Source organism: Panthera tigris, chromosome B4 (assembly GCF_018350195.1).
Source record: "Panthera tigris isolate Pti1 chromosome B4, P.tigris_Pti1_mat1.1, whole genome shotgun sequence".
NCBI lineage: Eukaryota > Metazoa > Chordata > Mammalia > Carnivora > Felidae > Panthera > Panthera tigris.
The window spans coordinates 13,965,604-13,979,534 of record NC_056666.1 but is presented as its reverse complement, the minus strand read 5'-3'; the positions used below and the strand labels follow the sequence as shown (position 1 = coordinate 13,979,534).

Genomic DNA, 13,931 nt, shown 5'->3' with positions numbered 1-13,931 from the left:
ACAATTTTGGTCTTTATCAGAATGCAGCCCAGTGGAAGATGATAGCAAGAGGTGAAAGCTTGTAATTAATGTCCTGGGTACAGACAGGCTGTGCTCACCCATTTACGTCAAGATTATGTCTGTTGATTAGGATGTTCTGAGTATAATTTAGAGCTGACTTCAGCTCTTCAAATATCAAATGGAAACTACGAAGCACCTGAACCAGGATTCCTGAAGCCTTGGAGTTTGGTACCCTCTCTGCATTTCCGGAGGACGGGCACACACTTTGCGTTTCCTCAGACCCAGCCTGGTTGGGACCCTGCTTCTTCTAATCGGGGCTGTTGTTGCTGTGCCGTGTGCCCATGTGGCAGGGGACTGGCACAGAGCAATTAAATGCTGTCACGGCAGCCGTATATTGTTTTCTTTTTAGATATGCCTTAAGACCCATTTTTTCACAGAGAGGGAGACAAACCATAAGAGAGTCTTTTTCATTTTTATTTATTTTTGAGAAAGAGAGAGAGACAGAGCACGAGCCGGGGAGGGGCAGAGAGAGAGAGAGATGGAATCCGAAGCAGGCTCCAGGCTCTGAGCTGTCAGCACAGAGCCCGACGCGGGGCTCAAACTCACGAACGGTGAGATCATGACCTGAGCCGAAGTCGGATGCTTAGCCAGCTGAGCCCCCAGGCGCCCCAAGAGACTCTTGAATATAGAGAACAAACTGAGGGTTGCTGGAGGGGAGGTTGGTGGGGGGATGGGCTAAATGGGTGATGGACATTGAGGACACTTGTTGGGATGAGCATTGGGTAAGTGATGTGGTGAATCACTAAACTGTACTCCTAAAACGAGTATTATGCTATAGAACTCACTTGGATTTAAATAAATCTAAAAAAGACCCATTGTTATCTTTCACAGCCTTGCACGTTTTGATTTTTTAATTTAAAAAACTGACCACTGGGGCACCTGGGTGGCTCAGTTGGTTAAGTGTCGGACTCTTGATTTCGGCTCAGGTCATGATCTCACTGTTGGTGAATTTAAGGCCCGTGTCAGGCTCTGCTCTAACAGTGCAGAGCCTGCCTGAGATTCTCTCTCCCTCTCTGTGCCCCTCCCCTGCTCTCACGCTCTCTCTCAAAATAAATACACTTAAAAAAAAAAGTTTAACTTATAGGGATCTTTGGTAGTAGCTAATTGATTATGGTGTTCCTCAAGGAAATATATTTGGACACTGCACTCTAAGGAAAAAAACACAACTGACCCATATCATGTTTTACACGTTGTTCTAAAGGCCGCAGCCACCATAATTTTCATCACCTGCTCTTTCTCTTAATTGGCCCCTCCCCTACCTTTTCCTCAGAGTTAGTCTTCATTTCCTCTTACTAGCTGTACTCATTCTTTGTTCCACTTTTCTTTTGCTTCCTGTGAATTGTTCATCCTTTTCCTGAGATGTTGGCCCACCAACATACCCTTTGCTAGAAATTTCTCAAGTAGCCAGGCTGCTGGGCTTCTGCGGTGTGGACCTGCCAGTGGGCCTTGAGAGATGGAGAGGAGGGGCACCTGGGTGGCTCAGTCGGTTAAGCGTCCGACTTTTGATTTCAGCTCAGGTCATGATCTCACAGTTTGTGAGTTTGAGCCCTGCATCGGGCTCTGTGCTGATAGCTCTGAGCCTGCTTGTGATTCTCTCTCTCTCTTCTCTCTCTCTCTCTCTTTCTCTCTCTCTCTCTCTCTGCCCCTCCCTGCTTGTGCTCCCTCACTCTCAAAATAAGTAAATAAAATAAAAGTAAATGGTAAATAAATAAATGGAGAAGAGCCAGGCTGCGGGGTACAGACCAGAAAGGGACCTCGTCCAATAGAGCCCAACTCCCCACCGCCTTCCCCAGCCCTCACCCTGTGTCCTCTGGGCACCAGTATGGCTGCAGAGAACAGCCTTCCACCTCTTCTCCGAGCACTGCCCCCCTTCCTGGTCCGAAATGTCCCTGAGACACAGCCTTCCCTGCAGCCTTCTCAGGTGGGGGCTGTGCTCACATTACTTGTCTCCTTTCTCCTTCCTTCCTTCCTTGAGGATCCTTGGAGGTCAGCTGGACCACTCATCACCAGTGCCTGGGTCAGCTTTTCCTCCTGGACTGATGATACGAGCTCCTAGTTCCCAGGTTCACGATGCTTCTAGAAACGTTTCTTGGGAATGTGAGCCTCCATATGGAGGATGCCCCCGGGTCCCAGCTGCTCACCCACACCAGGGTGCCCCCCTCTACACCACCTCCCTCTAGAGGATGCCCCCTGGTGCCCCAGCTGCTCTTGCACTCCCAGGGTCTTTTCTGTCCCACATCGGTCACCCACTTCTGCAGTCCTGCCTTAGGCCTCTTCATTCCGGCAAATCCAATGCACCACCTCCGAGCTCAGCCCCTGCACTCCCTCCTCTCACCCTGTGGCAGTGGTTCGCACACCACTGAGGGCTCCAGAGCCTTGACTCACCGTGTCCTTACCCACGGATTGCCTCCCTGCACAGCCTACGAACCATGGCCCTTCGTTGGAATCGTCTCCTTGCAGACACTCCCCGCAGAGCTGCTCCCCTCCCCTTCTGCCATCTTTGACCGAATAACTCCTGACTCTGGTTGACCTGAGCCGCTTGTGGCCACCCCAGCGCAGCTGCACGCGGCTGGAGGAAACCTCACCGGTGGTTGCCCCGACTGGTTGCACGACCACAGACCTCAAATGGGCATCGGTCCTGGGGCCACTTAGTCGTTTGTTTCGTGAGTCTCCAAGATGATTTTCACACCCTCTTCCCTACCTGCTGGCTTCCTGTGTGTTCACTCACACTCCCATCCTCTGTCTCCTCTCCTCACATCTCTGCCTGCTTCACTGAGAAGCTGAGAACCCTCACCGCCCCCCCCTGGCCCCCAGCAAACCCACAGACCCGCTCACTGTCCCTCGTTGCACTGGAAGGAGTGTCCCTCTTCCCTTACGTGTGAGTCCTTCTGTTTGTGCTCAGCATCTCATCTCCTCTCTTCCTTCGGGATTCCAGAAGTTTTTCCTCACCATTTTCTCCTCATCGGGAGCGGGCAGATGTTAAAGTAGCACATCTCTAATGCTTCCACAACCGTGTCTGTCTCTAGCCACCGCCCTGGGTCTCTGCTGTCTTCCGGAAGGACGTCTGCACACCCTTCCTTCCTGCTTCCTCGCCTTTCTTGCCCTGTTCAGCACCCTGCAAGTGGCTCTCCTGCCTCGTTGCTCCATTCAGACTGCTTTCTCACAGTCTCTTACAAGCCCCGCGTGGCCCGGCCTGAGGACATTTCTCTGTGCCTTCCCCTGGACTCTCCACGGCACCCAACAGGGATGACTCTGGTCGCTCTTGCTGGAGACTCTCCTATCTTCCATAACACCATGCCTTGATTTTCTTTCTCCTCTTGGTCACTTGCCGACACTCCAGTGACTGTCTGGGCCTACATTCCTCCTTCCCAGTACCCTCCCCACAATGTCTCATGGGCCCATGCTTTAATGCTGTGTAGACACAGATAACGCCCAGTCTCTCACCTCCCGCCCAGACTCGCCAAGAGGGTGACCCAGAGCTGGCTGCTTATTTGACGTCTCCGCTTGGATGTCCGCTAGGCATCTCAGACTTGATGGGTGTGTCCAACTTTCCGTCTCCGTACGTGGTACAAGCATGGTACTTAAGTGGCCAAGCCAGACCCTAGGAACTATCCCTGACTCCTCTGTCCTCACAGCCTGGTTCTCTGGCACAGGTGTTTCTCCCCATCTGGGACACCACCACATGAGTCCAAGACTCCGTTTCCCCCTGGAGAGCTGTGGTAGGTTTTTAATCGGCTGTCTCCTTCCGCCCTTGCCGACCCATAATCCGGTCTTCGCACTGCTAAAGCGACCGGGTCACCTTGCTTCCACTCTTCAGTGGTTTTCCCTGTGTACTTGGAATAAACTCCCAAATGCTTAGCCTCAGGGCTGGACAGTCCCCTGGCCCTGAGCCTCGGTGGCTATGCAGTTACCTGGAAGGGGAGTATTGGTAAGAAGGGGTCGAGATTGTAGTATCTGGATACATGTTCCCGTGAGCAGGCTCTCTGCACCCCGACCCCCCCATGCATACTTCTTAGACCCTACAGTTCTCATTGTGGACCTCTCTTGTCCTGCCCAGGCACCTTTGACACCCACTGCACCACACGTGTGACCCCTTCTCGGCCCCTCTCTCCCTGGGAGCCACTCTACCCTCAGCAAGGTGTTTGTGATAAGGGCTCACTCTGAAACCCACAGGGTCTGTTGCTGTGGCCACACTTTACCCCACCCTGGCTGTCAGACCACCTGTCACTGCCTGCTCCGCTCCTCACTATGCCCCGCCAGCCCCGAGACCTGATCGTCTCTTCTGGTGACTGTGAGGGGGCTCTGGAAGGGTCTCAGCATCTGTGTCACACGCTGTCTGTAAGGAGTCACCTTCTCCCCTTGTGTGTGACCTTCATCTCCCCTTCTTACGCTCCGTGGGTCAAACAGGGTTACAACACGCCGGGGCCTCGTACCCTGAGTGATTTCAGAGTGTTCTGTGCTTACACACACTCGCATCGTCTCTGCTGCCCACACGTGTTGCCACAGCCGCCGCACTGATCCAGGCCCTGGTCAGTCTCTCTTGGACCAGGCAGTAGCCCCCAGCTGGTGTTCTTGTCTCTAGTCTTGGAGTTGAGATTGGAGCTGGACCCGTGATTAACCAGACTTCCTCCGTCTTGTGTCTCCCTCCTAGTCCACCTTGCCCTGAACTTCCAGAGGACTCTTCTGGGGGCAGAGCTCCAGTTATTTCACACCCCTCAATTGCCACCCCACCCCCACTTTTGCCCTAGAATAAAACCCAGTCTCCTTAACACAGCACATACCGACCTTGTGACCCGGCCTCAGCCTCCCTTCCACACGTACTTCTCCTTCAGGGATCGTTTTCTAGCCTAACTGAATTTCCTTTTGTGTTTTCCATCTGGGGTGTCCCACTCCATCTCCGAATCTGTCTTCGAGCCCTTCTTGGCCATCAAGAGCAGCTTCAGGGCCACCTCCTTCAGGTCTCTTCTGCATCTTCCCTGGAGATGTGGTTCATGCAGGTGCCTTGCCCTCCAACCTCGGCTGCCAAGGAGCTTATATCATGTGACCCCTGACTCAGGGGTAACCAGTCCACAGTGTGGCCAGGGGCTGGGATCCAGCTAGAAGAGAAAATCTGGAGCCATCAGTTCTTCGTTCTCTTCCTTTTACGGAGATCGAGCTAAGAACCAGAAGAGGTGAGAATCTCAACTGAGTAGTTATGAGGCGCAGTGGGTCTGTGACCATTCCAGGCCACCTACGGGCCCAGGGCAGAAGAGAAGAGAAGGTCGGGTTCCTGGATGGCTCAGTCAGTTAAGCGTCCATCTCTTGATTTCAGCTCAGGTCATGATCTCATGGATTGTGAGTTTGAGCCCTGCATCAGGCTCTGTGCTGACAGCAGGGAGCCTACTTGGGATTTTCTCTCTCCCTCTCTCTCTGCCTTCTCCCCTGCTCATGTTCACTTGCTCTCTCTCAAAACTAAATACACTTAAAAAAGAAGAAGAAGAAGAAAAGAGAAAGTGTGAGTAAGAGAAGGGAGCCAGGTGGTGGCAGGTCAGAGAGAAGCCGACTGGGGATTAGTGGAGTCATGGTCAATGGCACTGCATTCATGTGAAATCTACAGACTCTTGCCGTTTTGCCCAGAGCTGCCCTGAGCCCAGAACCATGTTCTCCTGCAGCTTCCATGCCCTCTGGCTCCCATCCTTGTATTCTGACACATCGCTGTATCCCTTATGGCCCCTCAGGTCCTTATCAGTAACCAGAGGGTGGATTAAAACCCTCCAGCTGGGGTGTGTGTATCTTATTATGATACCTCCCTTTCTACCATATTTGGTAGTATACCTTATCTCCCCAACTAAAAATTTGAAACATGAAGGCAAGAAGTTTGTCATCTTCACCTTAAACCCCGCCCAGGCACTGGCCCTACACTTGCCGTATGACATATTCAATGAACAAGTCACTGAACGATTGAATAAATAAAATTTTTTCAAGTCTAAATAACCAGTGTTTTTTGCACTTCCTACATAGGTTGTCTGCGCCCTGATCAATTATTTCCTTTGCTGTGGCTTCTAAGAACATTGCAGCTCACACACACACACACACACACACGCACATATATGCACACACGCAGTAAGAGAACTTGAAGAGCTCTTTCTCTAAGGAGTAAGAAGCATGGTCCTACCATAAGGGTATTAACCATTCAGGTAGTTTTTGTTACATTTAATGTATTCACTCTCATTCCCTCCTGTGTATAACCAAAGACTGGAAACCACCTCTCCCTTTCTAAAATCTTTTTTGCATTCCAGCTTTTTAAAAGGACAGCAATTTTGTTAATTTTTTTCTAACTTTTCCTGGTTCATGAGTCTAATCATTGTTCCTTGCATTTTTCCTTGCCATGGCAGAGTTGAGACAGGACAGTAATACTGCATGATGTTGTTTCATGTTTTCTTACCAGTTGGAAGGAAAGCCATATGTAGATAATTTTGGGTCTTTGCAGTTCTGTTCTATAAAATTAATACAAAACTGAATTTACAAAAGCTACATTCAATTTTTCTCAGACTGGTCTAGTGTAGGTGCGTTTATTTATTTATTCTTTGGTGGATTCAGAGAAGAAAAAAAAATCAATTCTTACTTGATCAGAAACGTAAGTACTAGAAGCCTTTGGATTTCAGTGTATCGCTCGGATGTTATAATGTGGCAAACGCTCCTGAGAAAAGGCGGGTAGCATGATGACAGTTCAAACATGTTACGTGCATAGCCCTGGGTGATGATGCCCATTGTTTGGCTTTATGTGACACTAAAGTAAAAGCTTTGGAAGAATGAAGGTCACTAGGTGGAGATGAAAACAGGAGAGGAGGGAAGGAGCCCCGCTGTTCTCATTAGTTGGATGCTTCATGCTTCAGTTGACGTTTTGTTTTGTTTTGTTGTTTTGTTTGCACCCAAGTAAAGTAGAATAAACTCATGGGAAATGAGAGGTTTCCTAGAAAAATAAAAAGACCGCCCACTTGTTTTCTTCTCTGTAGGTATGGTCTTTATTTAAATTCTGACCATACACACCCAAACACTACTCTGTCATCAGACTAGCTTCAGACACAGGAAGTGCATAATACATGCACATTTCCAATGGAACAGTTCTTAGAAGTGACTTTCATTTAAAAAGAAAGGCAAGTGATTGTGTTTTACTGACATTGTTTTATAAAGAAAGCCTGGAGCAGTCTCACGATAACAATGTGGTGAAGGGGAAGGGCCAACTTAGTAATTGGTTAACTCTAGAGTTTTCTGCACCATAGACTGTCTGAAAATGTGCTCCTTGTCACAGAAATGCTTGCAAATTGCATTCAGACTTTGCAATGAGATGGGAAGTGAATGACAAGAGAGAACACTTACAGATTATTTTATAAGAATTATTTTCTTTGAGGGGCTCAGTCCATTAAGCATCTGACTTCCGCTCAGGTCATGATCTCACGGTTCGTGGGTTCAAGCCCCGCGTGGGGCTCTGGGCTGACAGCTCAGAGCCTGGAGCCTGCTTCAGATTCTGTGTCTCCCTCTCTCTCTGCCCCTCCCCCACTTGTGCCGTGTCTCTCTCAAAAATAAATATTTAAAAAAATTTTTTTTAAGAATTATTTCCTTTGAGTGTGTCGTGTACTTTTCCGAGGAGCACATTCACACAGAAGCCTGTGGGGAGGGGATCGGTGATGTTTCTAACGTTTAAATCGCAAGATGATTACTGATAAGGCGTGGACGGTAATGATGGTGGTGTTGGAATCTGGGGACAAGACCGGCAGTTGGCCTGCGGCTCTGGCTCCCACAGCGTCCAGCAGACCTTCATGCTGTCTCACAAGTGGGGCATCTTGTCGACTCTGTATGTGAGGACGTCTATAAGAAGGTGTCATGAAGATGCGCCACTGCTCATGACCACACTCTCAGAACCGGCTCCCTCCTGGCTCCTAGGGCTCTGCTGGAAGCCCCGCCCACCTCGTCCATGCCCCGCCCACCTCGTCCATGCCCCGCCTACCTCCCTACCCCTCCTCCTAGCAATGACCTTGCACCGAAAAGAGAGGCCACCAGGGGACGCTGACTCTCCTGATGTGCCTGCTGTGGTCCCTCCCCCCCCAGGAGACCCTCCTCAAGCACAGGGTCCCACCTCTTATCTCCTCTTCAGGACTCCCTCACTCTGTAGTTCTCCTCCCGCTCCCCCTCAGCTCCCAAAACCCCAGACTTTAGAGAAGCCCTTGATAACCCACCTTCCTCCTTCAGCTTCTACCCGCATCTGCATCCTCCTCCGAACAGGACAGGTCTGCAGGGGAGGAGAGGTGGGAAATTAATGTTCATCCTGCACCTGTTACGCGCCCGGAGGCACCACTGGGCATCATATATGTGTGTGTTGTGATCTAAGCATCACAGCAACCATATTATGAGATGGGCGTCATTCATACCCATTTGAAAGTTAAACAACCTGAAGCCCAAGGTCACTCAACTAGAAGGTGGTAGAAGAAAGACTGAAATGTCGATTGAGTGACTCCACTGCTCTATGTTCTGTTGTCATGGTGGCTCTGCTTAGGGAGATGTACACGTTCACGGAAAAACCTAATTAGGGGCGCCTGGGTGGCTCAGTCGGTTAAGCGTCCGACTTCGGCCCACGTCATGATCTCACAGTGTGTGGGTGCGAGCCCCGCGTCGGGCTCTGTGCTGATGGCAGAGCCTAGAGCCTGCTTCGGATTCTCCCTCCGAATCCAAAGGTGGCTCCCTCTCTCTCTGCCCCTCCCCTGCTCACGCTCTGTCTCTCTCTCTCTCTCCTTCAAAAATAAAAATAAAACATTAAAAAAAAAAAAACCTAATCCAGGGCACAGTGAGATCAGTGCTGCAGAAAGATACACGTAGCGTCTAGAGGTTGGGGTGTGATCAAGAACGTCTCCACAGAAGAGGTGGCCTGTAGGGCACATCTTGGATGACGCGGGGGACATGCAGGTAGAGACTGTGGAGAAGAGACATGAGCACGTGTGGAAGCACAGAGCCAGGCAGTGCCACGTGGCCAGAAGGTGAGAGCCAATTGTCAGGAAGTCCAGCATCTCTTCCGAGGTAGGCGTGGTGAACTAGGAGGGGAACAGAAGCCAGGGCTGCAAGAATTCCTTTCTGTCTCTTACTAACGGGATGCCTGTGGACAAGTCACTTAGCCTCACTCGGAAAGCAGAGAGGGTTCTTCCTTCACAGGACTGTTGTAAACAGTAAGTGAAAGAATGTGTATAGAAGAACTATGTACATTCTAAAGCACTGAACTCTACCTGTCACAGGACGAGAAGCATAGTAATTGGGGTCTGCATTGGTCTGTAATTGTCGCTGCCATCATTAATTTACCAAGTGGTGGAGATCCGTTGAAGGTCTCTGGGCTGAGAAGGGATGTGAGCGGAGTGCCTTTAGAAAAGTCCACGTATCCGTAAACGAAGTGGGAAAAAGGTGGTCAGGCTGGAGCACAGTTAAGGCAAGGGGTAAGGCAGGGTAATGCAGGGTGGGGGCAGAGAAGGAGGAGACGACGATGCTGGAAATGTTGTTGGGAAGGAGACTGGCCAGTCCTGGCAGGGAATGAATGCGCAGAATAATAGAAAGGAAAAATGATGGTGTCCTGGAAGCAAAGCTGGGTCTTGGGCAGAATGGGGTAGGGGGTGTTAGATGGAAGAGGAAGTAAGTGATGGTGTTGATGCGCCTGTGGGGCATCCAGGTGGAGGTGTCTGGAAGGCAGAGGAATTGCAGACATGGGGCGGACAGGAAGGCCACCGTGGAGGGGAGTCAGTGAGGAGAGAGCCCAGAAACTACTACGGAGGCAGCTGAAGGCAGCCCCTTAGGAACTGTTTCATCCGGAGGTGGGAGGAGATTTAAAAAAAAAAAAAAAAAAAAAAAAAAAAAAACGCACTTGCAGAGGAAAAAGCCAGCTGACTCTGGAGAGACCAGAGCCCAGGAGCATGAATGCCAAGCAGGAGGGGTTCCTGGGCGGGGGCGACGAACAGTGTAGACCATTGTGAAGAGGTCAGCGAGGAGGAAGGCTGAGAAGTGGTCACGGGTTCGCAGATTATACAGTTGTCCATTGACATTAACGAGCGCAATGTGTGTTGTAAGTAAAAGCCACATCGCTGGGCGTTGGGTGGAGGGAGAGGAGGCCTTCGCTTTTGGTGGTAACGGCATTAAGGTCATGTTTCGGTGTTATTTTTCTAGATGAGGAAGAGACGGGTGTATTTGTTGGTTGTGGAGGAAAAGCCTGTAGAGAAAGATGATGGACAGAGGCAAGATTAGTTGGCTGTGCAAGTCTTGCTGTATGACACGCAGAAGGTAGGCTAGAGGCTTGGGCTGACTGTGGAGGAGACGGGGGACAGAAGGGACAAGAGAAGAGGGAAGACAGGAAGGTTGGCCCAGCAGTTTCGGTAACACATGATGAAGTTTTAGGGTGACAGTGGGGTGGTCCAGAGCCGGCCACCAAGAAAGAATTCTTGAAGACGTCTTTGGTGCGAAAAAGGTGATTTTATTTAAAGTACAGAACAGGACCCGTGGGCAGGAAGAGCTGCACTGGGGTTGTGACAGGTAACTGATTATATACCCTCAGGTTGGGAGGGGGTCAGGGATAGAGTAAGTCTCTGAGGAATTTTGGAAGCAAGGTTTCCAGGACCTTGAGGGGCCAGCTGTTGCTAGGGAAATATCATTTATTACCATTTATAAAACCTCAGTCTTGAGACCCTACAGATGTTTATCAGGGGCCCATAAGCTTGGGGCATGATTGCCAGCATGCAGCTTGGGGCAGTTGAGATAAAGGAAGTTGATTTATAGCATCCTGGAGGTTGGGATGATGTTAAACTAAGGTTCTCTTTTGCCCCCAGCAAAGTGTCATCCTCGAGGCAGCTGAGCTCCTAGAGGGAGGTCACTCTGCCGGTCTCAAGGACTTGTCAATGGGCTGTAGGCAGTAAGGGAATTTAATTTTCTATTTGCCTTAGTTTCCCATATTACAGTGGCAAGCACTTAAGCCCCTTTCCTTTGTTCTTGGGTAGCTGGGAGCGTCCAAGGAATATCACACAGAGTTTGAGAAGAACAGAGAAAGTTTGAAAAACCACTATTGCAGAGAATGTGGGAGAGGCATCCGGAGAAGACCTAGCCAGTCCCGTCCCCTTCTGTCCCTCCCCCGTCCCCAGCCCATCACACCGCGTCCTGGAATTACAGAAATCTAGCAGCGCTAATACAGGAAGATGGGCCTGAGGTCATGACCGCTCCCCCAACCCCACGCAGACACTTGTATTTCATTTACACACGAGGCTTAGAGTAACTTCGACCCTTAACATAACTCCCTCCTCCCGTATTTCTTTGGTCATGTCAGCAGGCAGAGGTCTGGCCTTTGCTCTGTGTCGGGAAGTGTGTTCGGGCCCTCAGCAGACAGGTGTCCGTGTCATGCTGGTCACAGCGTGTGTCCAATCGGCTGGACAGGCCACACCCCCTTCTAGTAAACCTTCCCCAGGCATCACCCGTCTGTGCCCCCCACCTGGCAGCCACAGCAGATAGACCCCAGATGTCTGGCCAGTGACCAAGTTCTCTGGCACAAAAAAGGAAGGGGAGGGCGGGGAGGAGAGGTGGGGAGGGGACTGAGACGCATCTCCCACCGAAAGGCAAGATATGCCAGAGACCATGAGAAGGCTGCGTGCCTGTTAGAGGGAGGGGTGAGGGAGAGAGGAAAGGAGACAGGAGGGGCGGGCAGGAGAGACAGCCAGTGGCCCCTGAGAGCTGGGGTGCAGTGGGGTCTGGAGCCTCCCAAGTTCCAGCCAGTCCCCATGAGGGCATCAGTCTGATTCCCCCTTCACCTTTTAGCAGCCGCCCTTTTCCCTTGGTCTAGCTTGAGGAGATTTCTCTTCCTTCCAGCCGGAGCAGCCTTTGCAAAAATCTCAGCCTTCCCATCTTACAGCGGCTATTCCCGAGGCCTGGAAAGCTGCATGTGGATCTCACCCTGCTCTTCCTCAGCCCTCGTGAAGACAAGTCTCTCTTTGCCCCGTCACACTTGAGACACCCTTCTCTGCGTATTTGCAAGTTCTTTGTTTCCCCCACTGCGTGAAACCCAGGCAGGCAGCCGGCAGCATTGTTTAGATGAAGGGCAGTGGAGAAAGGGAAGTAAAGGTCTCAGAAAGTTCACTCCCGTTGAAAACCACACGATAGGAGCAGCGAATGATGTTCTGTAGTTGGGGGTGAAGAGATGAAAACAGAAGTGTTGCCTTTGACTTTCCATCTCTGAGTGCAGCGGGGTGCGGGGGGGTGGGGGAGGAGATCAGGGAAGCAGAGTGCTCCTTGCTGGGCGTGGGGTGCTCCTGGGGGACGCGAGGCGTCGGAACTCTGTGCAGACCAAGGAGGTGACAGGCGGAAGACATCAGTCTTCTGTGAAATCAAAGGAAGAGACCAGACTGAGCAGAGCTGGGAGTGAACAGAGACAGATACTTGGATGCTGGTGCCTCGCCACAGGTTGTAGGGGTACAGAGAGGCAATGGTGGTTGAAACAGCACTGCATGTGGGTCCAGTTGCCTTCAGCGGAGGTGACCGAAGACAGAGGAGTCATGACTTTGGGCCTCTGGCTCCCGCGGGCCCTAGAGCGGGGCTTGTGTTTCATGGAGTGCACACCAGTCATCCGAGACCTGTAACCAGTGATGTTCAGGAGGTATGGAGAGCATCTGGCTCTCGGCCACCTTGGTTGTGCGCGCTCCAGCCAGCCTCCCCGAGCCTTCACGTCCGTTGGGCTTCTGTGGCCTCACTTGTAGAAGAAGAGAGATGTGGACTAGTTGATCCTTTGAGCTCTAAAACTCCCTTATGCTAGAACCCTTTCGGATAAGCTTATTCCCCACTGGAAAGTTTCTGATCCAGGGTTAAAAGGAACCCTGGAGTCAGCATAAAGACTGCCCACTCAGGGCAGGGCTGTGGTGCCTGACAGCCGTGGACTGTTGGGGGGGGAGCCCCCAGCCGACCATGGGGGAAACCTCAAGCCCTGGGCAGGCTATGCAGTGACCCAAGCGCCAGGGCGGATCACTGCTTTCGAGGAATCACTCTTTCAATCCGCACGAGTGTGCACTTTCATTGGTAAGGTGCTATCACTCCCACTTCGGTTACTTTTTGTCTTAAGGATGTTTTTGCACCTTAAGGATGACTTAGCACCTTGACATCTTGCGACTGTCACCAGAGCCATTCGGTGAACACGGGTTCAGGCTTTGCGATCAAAACAGCGTGTGGAGCACAGTCGAACTGCAGATGCTGTCACAGGGTAGCCTTCTGGGTGGGGCCGCCCCATCCTTCTGCACCCAGGAGCTGGGTGTGACGGAGGCACAGCACCTCCACTCCACTCAAGGGTGTCTCATCCCAAAATTCTCGACATAAGCTGTGCACCCCGCAGGCACAGACCGGATGCCACGTGACAGCTTCCACCGAAGGAAGGGGGTTCAGTACTGTCGGGCTCTTGTTAGTAATTCTTGTCCGGGCTGCACACTTAATTCCCTTTGCTCTGCTGCTGTGTGGTGTGTGGAGTTAAGCCAGATTTTGCCAGATGAAGGAGGCGTGCATAACGGGATCAAAGGGTATCTCTTGCTTTGTTTATGTAAAGAGATGAATTGTCGTCTACTCCTTTCCCTCATGTGGACTTCCTTTCCCAAAACGTTACCCCCATCCATAGGCACACGCTGGGCAGTGAAAAGCTCGCTCACAAATGGGACTTAGGAAAGCTTTTTGTTAAAAACCCAAATAACATCCTGTGTCAAAACAAATGTGACAATGGGCTATTATTCCTGTCCCCATAATAGCATGTTGTCACATCTTTGCGCCCTGCCGTGAATGGGGGAGGGGAGGAGCCGTGGGGGGGTGGGGGAGGAGGCGTGCCAAAACGTGGAGAAGCACTT

The 13,931-nt window shown here is 51.2% G+C and overlaps 1 protein-coding gene and 1 long non-coding RNA gene across 2 annotated transcripts in view; one reads left to right on the top strand and one right to left on the bottom strand.

Annotated features, from left to right (window-relative positions):
• The window catches only part of FAM171A1 (family with sequence similarity 171 member A1), a 134,354-nt gene that overhangs the window by 83,526 nt on the left and 36,897 nt on the right, over positions 1-13,931 (top strand). The window lies entirely within an intron of this gene.
• Positions 6,616-13,882, bottom strand: LOC122240230. Its single transcript, XR_006219647.1, has 4 exons — positions 11,865-13,882; positions 9,941-10,282; positions 8,277-8,329; positions 6,616-7,012 (listed from the first exon to the last, which is right to left on the bottom strand). It is a non-coding gene; the product is annotated as an uncharacterized LOC122240230 (long non-coding RNA).